This window comes from Sapajus apella, unplaced genomic scaffold, assembly GCF_009761245.1.
Source record: "Sapajus apella isolate SASKATOON/1434 unplaced genomic scaffold, GSC_monkey_1.0 scaffold48, whole genome shotgun sequence".
Taxonomy (NCBI): Eukaryota; Metazoa; Chordata; class Mammalia; order Primates; family Cebidae; genus Sapajus; species Sapajus apella.
In genome coordinates, this window is record NW_022436988.1 from 4,027,990 (window position 1) to 4,036,115 (window position 8,126).

An 8,126-nucleotide genomic window follows, 5' to 3' on the forward strand; every position below is an offset into this window, starting at 1 on the left:
AAAATTATAAGGTAAGGCAAGAGAATGATTAACACAACATTCAGGATTGTGGCTACCACCTCTTGGGGATAGTGGGGAGTTGAGAATAGGAAAAAGAACCTGGAGAGCTTTAAAAATACAGGAATAATGTGTTGTTTCTTAAGCTGGAAGGCATGTGTAAATCTTTTAGAAAATAAAAGCTTTGAATATAATGAGTGTTAGGCACGTTGGTCGTGTAAGGGGACCACCAAGCAGGCTTTGTGTGAGCAACATGACTGTTTATTCACCTGGGTGCGGGCGGGCTGAGTTCAAAAAGAGAGTCAGCCAAGGGCAGTGGGATAGGAGTTGGTTTTATAGGTTGAGGCAAGTGGTCAGTTAAAGATGATAATCTATTTTAGGGAGGGGAAGGGCATCATGGGATGCATGGTCACAAGGGTAGGGGTCATCTGCTACAAACAGGCATGATTATAAGGGTGGGGGATATGGGTTGCAAGCAGAGGGGAGGGTGCTGTAAATTACACAGTTACAGGGGTGGGTGCCTTGAGAAACCCAGTGCCCAGAGGGGAAATTCCACAAGGCTGAGCAGAAACAATGGTTGCAGGTTGCAGGTTGCAGGGGGAGAGCAATCAGATGAGGCAGGAACAAGTTGTTTCACTTCTTTCTGTGACCACCTGGTTACCTGCGGTTACCTCAGACCTTCTGGCTTCTGGGGACCAACCAGAGGTGGACATGAGGGGCACCAGGGCTATAATGGCCAAGCTTGGACTTGGAGACCTAACAATGAGTATTATGTGAAACATGGTTGGGACTCAAGTTTAGCATGACAGAAACATTAATGAATTCCAGAAAGGTTTGTCTCCTCTCCAAAATCAAAAGTGCCTAACACTGTGGTTTAGCACATTTCTATTTAAAGGTAATTTAAGATACATGTTTATGACTTGTTTAAATACCATATAACATCTCTCAGAGGAATCACAAGAAACTAGAAATAGCGATCGCCTCTGGGCAGGGAACGGAGAGCGGCAATGTGAGGCTAATTTTTCACTGCACAGCATTTATATATTTTGAATTCTTCCTCTTGTGTATCTGTTACTGAACGGAAGGCTTTTGGGAGAGCCGGAGGAGGTAGCTAGCATGGAGCAGGAAAGCTGAAGGTGCAGGTGGGCAGGGGGCTGGTGCTCCCTCCGGCCAAGCTCTCCTGCCAGAGGCTCCAAGGCCACAAGCCTTCTTCCTCAGGACTTTGAGATGGAGGAGGGCGGGGCCGGGGAAACCTTTTAACACAGAGCACTAAAAGTTCTCGGGGGGGCTGGGGGGAAAAGGAGGAATCAGAGACCCTCGTTTGGCAGGAGGTTTGTGGATTGCAAATTGGTTGCAGGGAAACACCCCCACCGCCCCCACCCCGGGACACTACAGCCTCAGACCTCCGTGATCCTGGCTTCTGAAACTGGTCAGCAGCACTCTGGAGGCGGCGGTTTTGAAGGGCCAAGGAGAGGGGCTGTCTGCCCGAGAAAGAGGATGGCGGAAAGGGGTTCACGCTTTTCCACCTCCGAGACCACGAGGGTCGGGGGGTCTTGCTCAGGGAATGAGAGCTTCCCTCCCCAGTGGCCTCCAACCCCCCCCACCCCGCGCCATGCTTCCCACCCCAGAAGATCTGCTTGGCCCACGTTCCAGCGCAGCGCGGTGGAAGACGGCCCTCGTGTGCCAGTGCGGACTCTCGCGCCCCTCCAGCGCGCCGGCGCAGGACACAAAAAACCACAGCTCCCAGCAGCCCCCGCGCCGCTCGCGCGCAGCCGCAGAGCAGACGCTGCCCGGAGCGAGAGCCCGGAGGCGGGGCGAGCGGCTGTGGGGCGGAAGTCCGCCGCCCTGCTCGGTCCTGGCCCTTCGTGCCGCCTGGCCCCACCGCCCGCGGGCACCGGAGCTAGCCCCGCAGCGGGTGAGTGACTCAGCGCCCGCGGCCGCCGGCGCCCTGCCCCCGCCATGGGCTCAGGTCCCCGTCCCGGAGCCTGCCGTCGCCCTCCGACCCCACCGCGTCCCGCCCCCTGACCCCTCAGGCCCGCTTCCCGTCCCACCCATGCGGACCTCTGTCCCCGGACTTGCAGAGTGGAGTGGGACGCCGCCCTCTGACCTGTGGGAAAGTCCCCGTCTTCCGACAGGCGGTGGACACCACCCTCTCTGACTTTGGGACACCTCTTCCCTGGGACTAGTGTGGGGACCATTTCCCTCTGATTAGTGTGGGCACCTCCCCTGTCTGATTGATTAGTGTGGTGGCTATCCCCCTCTGATTAGTGTGGGGCACCTCCCCCCTCTGGCTAGTATCGGGCACGCCCCCGGGAATGACCCCCTCCCACCACCCTCTGACTTCAGACAGCCCTCCTCTGCTCTATGCAGGGCCTCTCTGGACTGATAAGGGCATTTTCTCCGTCTTACTGGCACTTCGTCACACCTGTAACAGGCGAGGCTTCCCCACCCCATCCCAGTCCTGGCTCTCCCTGCCCTCATCCAGTTTAGAGCCTTCCTCCAGGCAGCACAGCTCAGTCTCGTCTTTCTGCATGCAAACGATTTGCCCTCCCCACTGTACCCGTCTCACACCCCTGCTGCCCTCCGGTCTGGATTCTCTTATCCCCCGGGACTGGTACCTCCGTGCCCGTCCATGTTGCCTGGTGCCTTTGCTTCTGCCCCCAAATGGTCTTTCCCTTGCCCTCTGTATCCCTAGGTTTGGCACAGAGCACCTGTGACCCCTCTAACGTCCGCCTCCAGCGGACACCTCTCTCTCCCAAGCACCTTTCCGCCTTAGTGGCCCCTGTCTCCACAGCAGCCCCAGTGCCCAGCTCCATTCCTCATTCTCTTCTTGGGGTTGTATGCTCAAGTCTTTCCTGCCACATTTTCAACAAAGCAGGGGTTTGGAAACGTGAGTCTCTTGGTGTCAAGTGAATCTGGCTAGCCCTCCGGTGGAAGCTCCCAAACTTGAAACAAGTGTCAGGTCCTAGAAGACTCCGAAAGGAAGCTGGTGCTGCAGCCCTTCTGGAGCCGCCACGTCTCCCAGCTCCTCCTCCCTCGCCCTCTGAGGAGGCTTGCTGAGAAAGGTCCCTCCGGTCCTGGGCCACAGACCCTCCACCCCAGCCCCACCCCAGCCTCTCAGCAGGACAGTCTGGCTGGAGCCTGTGGGATGGCTGCAGGCTCCTCCCGGTGCTCCTCCCTGCTGGCCTCAATGAGCCCTCTATCCCAGCCCAGGCCCCTGCTGAAAGGCACATTGAAGGAGCCAGCCCTCTCCCCTCTGGATGCGGGAGGGTTTCCTGTTGGGGCAGCCCCAAGCATCTTCAGGGCCAGGACTCAGGTGAAGCATGGATTTGTCCAGGCACTGTCCCAAATTCTAGGTCTTCTGTCACTTTTTCATGTCCAAATGAATCTGATCACAAAAGAGAATGACATGTCACAAGGTGGTAGAGGAAACCGTCCACTCGAAGTGGGATAGGACCCCTGGACCCTGGGACCCCTCTCACTGGAGGGGCACATTGCAGTTTGACGCTTCTGTTCACCAGAGGTCTGTTTTCTTGTCCTGAGGCTATAATCATAGTTTCCTAGCCCGTGGCAGCTTAGTAAATGTGTTGTGTCAGCTCCCGGTACTCCACCTTACTGTGCACCTGGGCTGCAGGGCCCCCTGAGCTGCAGAGTACTGAGGAGACCCAGGGTGTGGGAGCAGCAGTTCTGCTTGCTGTGTGGGTGTTCTTACCCTGCCCCCTGGATGTGGCTCTCGGGGTGTCTGTGCCTGCGCAGGCTCCCACAAGTACATACGACCTGTCATCAGAGTCTCGGTACCTTCTGGCAGCCATATAGGTAGATGTATAAATGCTGTAGTGTTTTCTCTTTCACAAACAGAAGATCTGAGACCTGGAACTATTGTCCACATGCCGAAATGGGTCAGCACTATGACAAGGAAGTCCTTTTTCTGTTGTTTGTGGAATGATACCAAGGGTGCCGAAGGGACACAGCACGGATTCTTTTAATTCAGTTCTCTCTCAGCTGTCGAAATTTCCTGGAAAGCTCTTGTGGCGTGCCAATATCAAGGGAATTAAAAACGTTTATATTGATTTTTAAGAATGTTCACATTGATTTTCCTTTTCTTTTAATCAAGACGGTTAATTAGGAAAGAGTGATTCTGACGATGGAGAAGTCTGTGCCGTCGTTCCGTTTTTTCTCTTGGCCCCTTCTCGTCTCTGTCTTGCGTGCAGTGGGGAGGTGGAGCCCACTGCTCCTGGTTCCCAGGCAGGACACTGCTTCCCCCGTTCCTCCGGGATGGTTCTGTGGGAAGTGAGGAAGGCGCTGAAGTCTGGCTCAAGACAGTGCGTGATGCTACCATGTGGGGCTGGGGCAGAGATGAGATTGGGACCCCCCAGAATGGCTCTGAGGGTCTTGCTGGGTTGAATAAAAGTCCTGACGATGCAGCCTTAGTGTCCCAGGAGCCAGGCCCTGAGGAAAGCGTGAAATGAGAGGGTGGCTCTGGGCAGGTGGCTCACGGAGGCGCCACTACGGTACGGAAGCCAGTCCTGATCAAGTTCCATCAGGGGATGAGCCCAGCCCTTTATTTTCACACATTCTAGCAAAGGACAGCTTTCCAGATGTGTGATGCCATTTGGCATGTCCCTTTCAACTGGGAAGGTCACTTTTTGGCTAAAATCCCTCCAAGTATAACATCAATGATAAAAATTAAGCAGACACAGCCTCCTTACAATGCAGTAAATGCGAACCGTACAGGGTCTGAAGCTGTGCACCTACCCCATAGACAGTGACTGGTCCTGGCCCTTGGAAAACCTGGGGGCTCCTTCCCCATCTTTCTCCTGCGATTAGTGGAGCAATAGCTTCCTGAGATGTCCACGTCCCGCCTTCTGAGCCTGTGAAGATATTACATTACCTGGCAAAGGGGAATTAAGGTTGCTAATCAGCCGACCATAAAATAGCGAGATGATCCTGGATTCTCCCAGGGAGCCCAGTGTCGTCACAGAAGAGCCAGAGGGAAGTGAAGGCCAAGAGGCCTGGAGACTTGCGGTGGGCGGGGCTTGGAGGGGGAGGAGGGGCCACCAGGCAAGGAATGTGGGTGCCTCCAGAAGCTGGTAGGGGCATGGGAATGGCTTCTCCTGAGAGCCTGAGAAAGGAGTGCAGCCCATGACCCATGCCAGGCTTCTGTCTACAGGACGGCGCCTGCTGCCTGCCGTGTGCCAGATACAGGACGCTGGGGACAGGTGCAGAAGTCAGTAAGATCCTGAGCTTGGCTTTAAGGAGGATGCTATCTGTGGAGGCAGGATGGCCTCAGTAACCCTAAAGGACAGGCGCCCTGTGACCTTCTTCCTCCTTCCTGGTTTCCTTGTGCTGCCCACCCCCATGCGGATTTGAAACGGAACTTTCAAGTACAAATAATTAGCCTCGCAGGTGCAAAAGCAGGAATGAGGTAACATTTTCAAGGCGTCTGGCATTAATAAGTGTTTCTTTCAGATGCACCACTCGTGTTCCCTGGCGCTGTTAGCACAGGTGTTTGAAGGCCCTGGCTGCTGCCTTGGCCGTGCTGAAGAGTGTGAGGTCAGCGGGGTTTGCTCTGTGAACACAGTGGGCACTGTGAGGCCTGCCTGCCTGCTCTCTGGGTGTGGGAAGGGAAAGGCAGGTAGCTCTTCTCCAGGGATAAAGGGTTGGCGCGCTCGCCACCTGCCTGCGTGTCCCTGCCAAGGAGGCGGGGGCTAGGGTGTAGTGTCTTCTCAACGCGATGCTGTTGCTTCCTGCCCTGCCTAGTCCCTGAAAGGGAGGAGCCAGGTGGCCCTCACTAAGGCTGCTGGTTCCGCCACCTGTCCTATTTCACCCCTGCAGGAAGCGGGAGAAACAGACTCTCTCGGCTGTCTGCTGTCCGGGGAGGCACCACTCCCTTCAACATAGCCTTTCGGAGAGGGCAGCGGCAGGCCTGGGGATGGCCTTGGGAGGTAGGTGGCCCCTGAGCCCATGGCTTGCTCCTGGGAAAGGGAAGCAGCAGGGAGAGGCCCCCTGGGTGCGCACAGAGAAAAGCCAACTGTTTCCCTAACTCTCTGCTCCTAACTACCCTTTCCCTAACTCCCCCTCCCAACTCCCCCTCCCTCCCTTTCACCTCCCTAACTCGCCCCTCCCCAAACTCCTCCCTAATCCCCTTCCCTAACTACCCCCTCCCTAACCTCCCTCTCCCCAACCCCCACTTTGTAACTCCCCCTCCCTTTCACCTCCCTAACTCGCCCCTTCCCAAATCTAGATCTCCCCTCTCTAGATCTCCCCTCCCTTACTTCCCCATCCCTAACTCCCCCACCCCTGCAGCCTCCCTCTTCCTAACCCCCCCTTCCTAACTCCCCTCTCCCTAACTCACCTCCCTAACTTCCCCCTTCCTAACTCCCTTCTCCCTAACCACCCCCAGCTCCCCTCTCCCTAACCCCCCTCCCTAACTCATGGCTTCCCTCTTGCTCTGGGAGTGTTCTGTGGGATGGACAGATGCCTCGTGGTCCCTATGAGCCTTTCAGGTAGTTGTCACTCCTGTGAGTGCTCTCCAGGGGGCAGCAGGGGTTCTGTCCCCTAGGACCCTGAGCCTTCGAGATTTGCAGCCCTGCCTGAACAGGAGAGCCTGGCTGACCTTGAACCCACGACTTTGCTGTAGTTTCTGGGTCCTCTTGTTGCTGATTATCTAAAATCAGAACATTATGCTGCAGGCACTGGGGTTGAAAAACTTCTTTTTACAATAAAGCAAATATTTAAACTGCCTAAAGCTTTGAGGAGTGCAGGGAGAAGCCTGACACGGGCCTCTTTCTTCTGGAAAGGACTTTGTCCGTCTTATGTCTTACCTTCAACGGTTCATTTCTGTTGTTCCCGGCTGGCAACAAACAAAGAACCCCCTACCCCCACCCACCAAAAAAGAACCCAACTTGTTTTTAAAAAGAACATGCTAGCTCTTATCTGCAGCAGGCCCCAGCAGCCAGACATCCCAGGCAGCCTCCAGCCAGTGGTAGCTGATACACAGCACAGGCCGTGGCAAAGTCATCTGATTTGAAACTTTTCGGCAAAATAAAAGTAATTTCTTGGGGTACTGAAGGAGAGATGAAGCCCAGGGGAAGGTGTTCTGGTACTGAAGTTAAAGGAATTCTCTGGAAGGTACACAGAGTTCTCTTGTCACTGAAAGTAGTCAGTCCCTTGTTAAACAAAGGTATCTGAGTCCCCAGCGTCTCTGCCCCTCTGTTAGCTCTGGGGAATCAGCAAGACCTCGAGGTAGCGCTGACCGCACCATCCCTCAAGGGTGTGTTCACAGTCTGTCTCCCCCACTGACACTGATTCCTCGGAGCGAAGAGAGGGGCAGAGACGCTAGACTCAGACACCTCTTGTTCCATGTGGTCAGTGAGCATCCCAGGTGGGGAGCAGCATGTGCAGCAGTGTGGATGCCAGGAGCCCGGGACTGTAAGGCATGCGGTGTTGCACAGGGACCTGGGAGAGGTCCCGCTCCTGGGAAGGCGGGCAGAGAAACCCAGTGAGGCCTTCTCTGCAGGCTGAGACATTTGTACTTTAGATGGAAGGCATTGAGATCTACTAGAGCTTGAATCAGATTTGCTTTTTTGGAAAAATTATTCTGTCGGTTTTGTGGAGGATGATTTGAGATGGTCTTGACCAGGGATCTGTCAAGGGACAGCGAGTTGGTATTTTCAGTCTCCACAGTCTGTTGCAACCACTCAACTCTGCAGTTGGACTCAGCATGCTGGGAAGGAATCTGAGCTTGCTTTAATCAGCTGCATCTACACACCAGGCCACGTCCACACACCAGGCCATGTCCACACACCAGGCCACACCTACACGCCAAGCCATGTCCACACACCAGGCCGCACCTACACACCAAGCCACGTCCACACACCAGGCCACGCCCACACACCAGACCACACCTACACACCAGGCCACGTCCACACACCAGGCCATACCGACACAGCAGGCCACGTCCACACACCAAGCCACACCTACACACTGGCCACGTCCACACGCCAGGCCATGTCTACACACCAGGCCGCACCTACACACCAGGCCGCATCCACATACCAGGCTGCACCTACACACCAGGCCACGTGCACCGACACACCAGGCCGCACCTATACACCAGACGGCACCTA

General features: G+C 55.4%; 1 protein-coding gene across 2 annotated transcripts in view; it reads left to right on the forward strand.

Annotated features, from left to right (window-relative positions):
• Positions 1-1,798: 1,798 nt before the first annotated feature.
• CANT1 (calcium activated nucleotidase 1) overlaps positions 1,799-8,126 on the forward strand; it is a 16,565-nt gene continuing 10,237 nt past the window's right edge. Inside the window, exon 1 of one of the 2 annotated variants that reach the window (XM_032241474.1) lies at positions 1,799-1,912. The gene's annotated coding sequence lies outside the window, so the exon portion shown is untranslated. Of the gene's footprint in view, positions 1,913-2,294; positions 5,943-8,126 lie in introns of those variants that run through there. The other variant, XM_032241475.1, reaches the window with a different exon arrangement.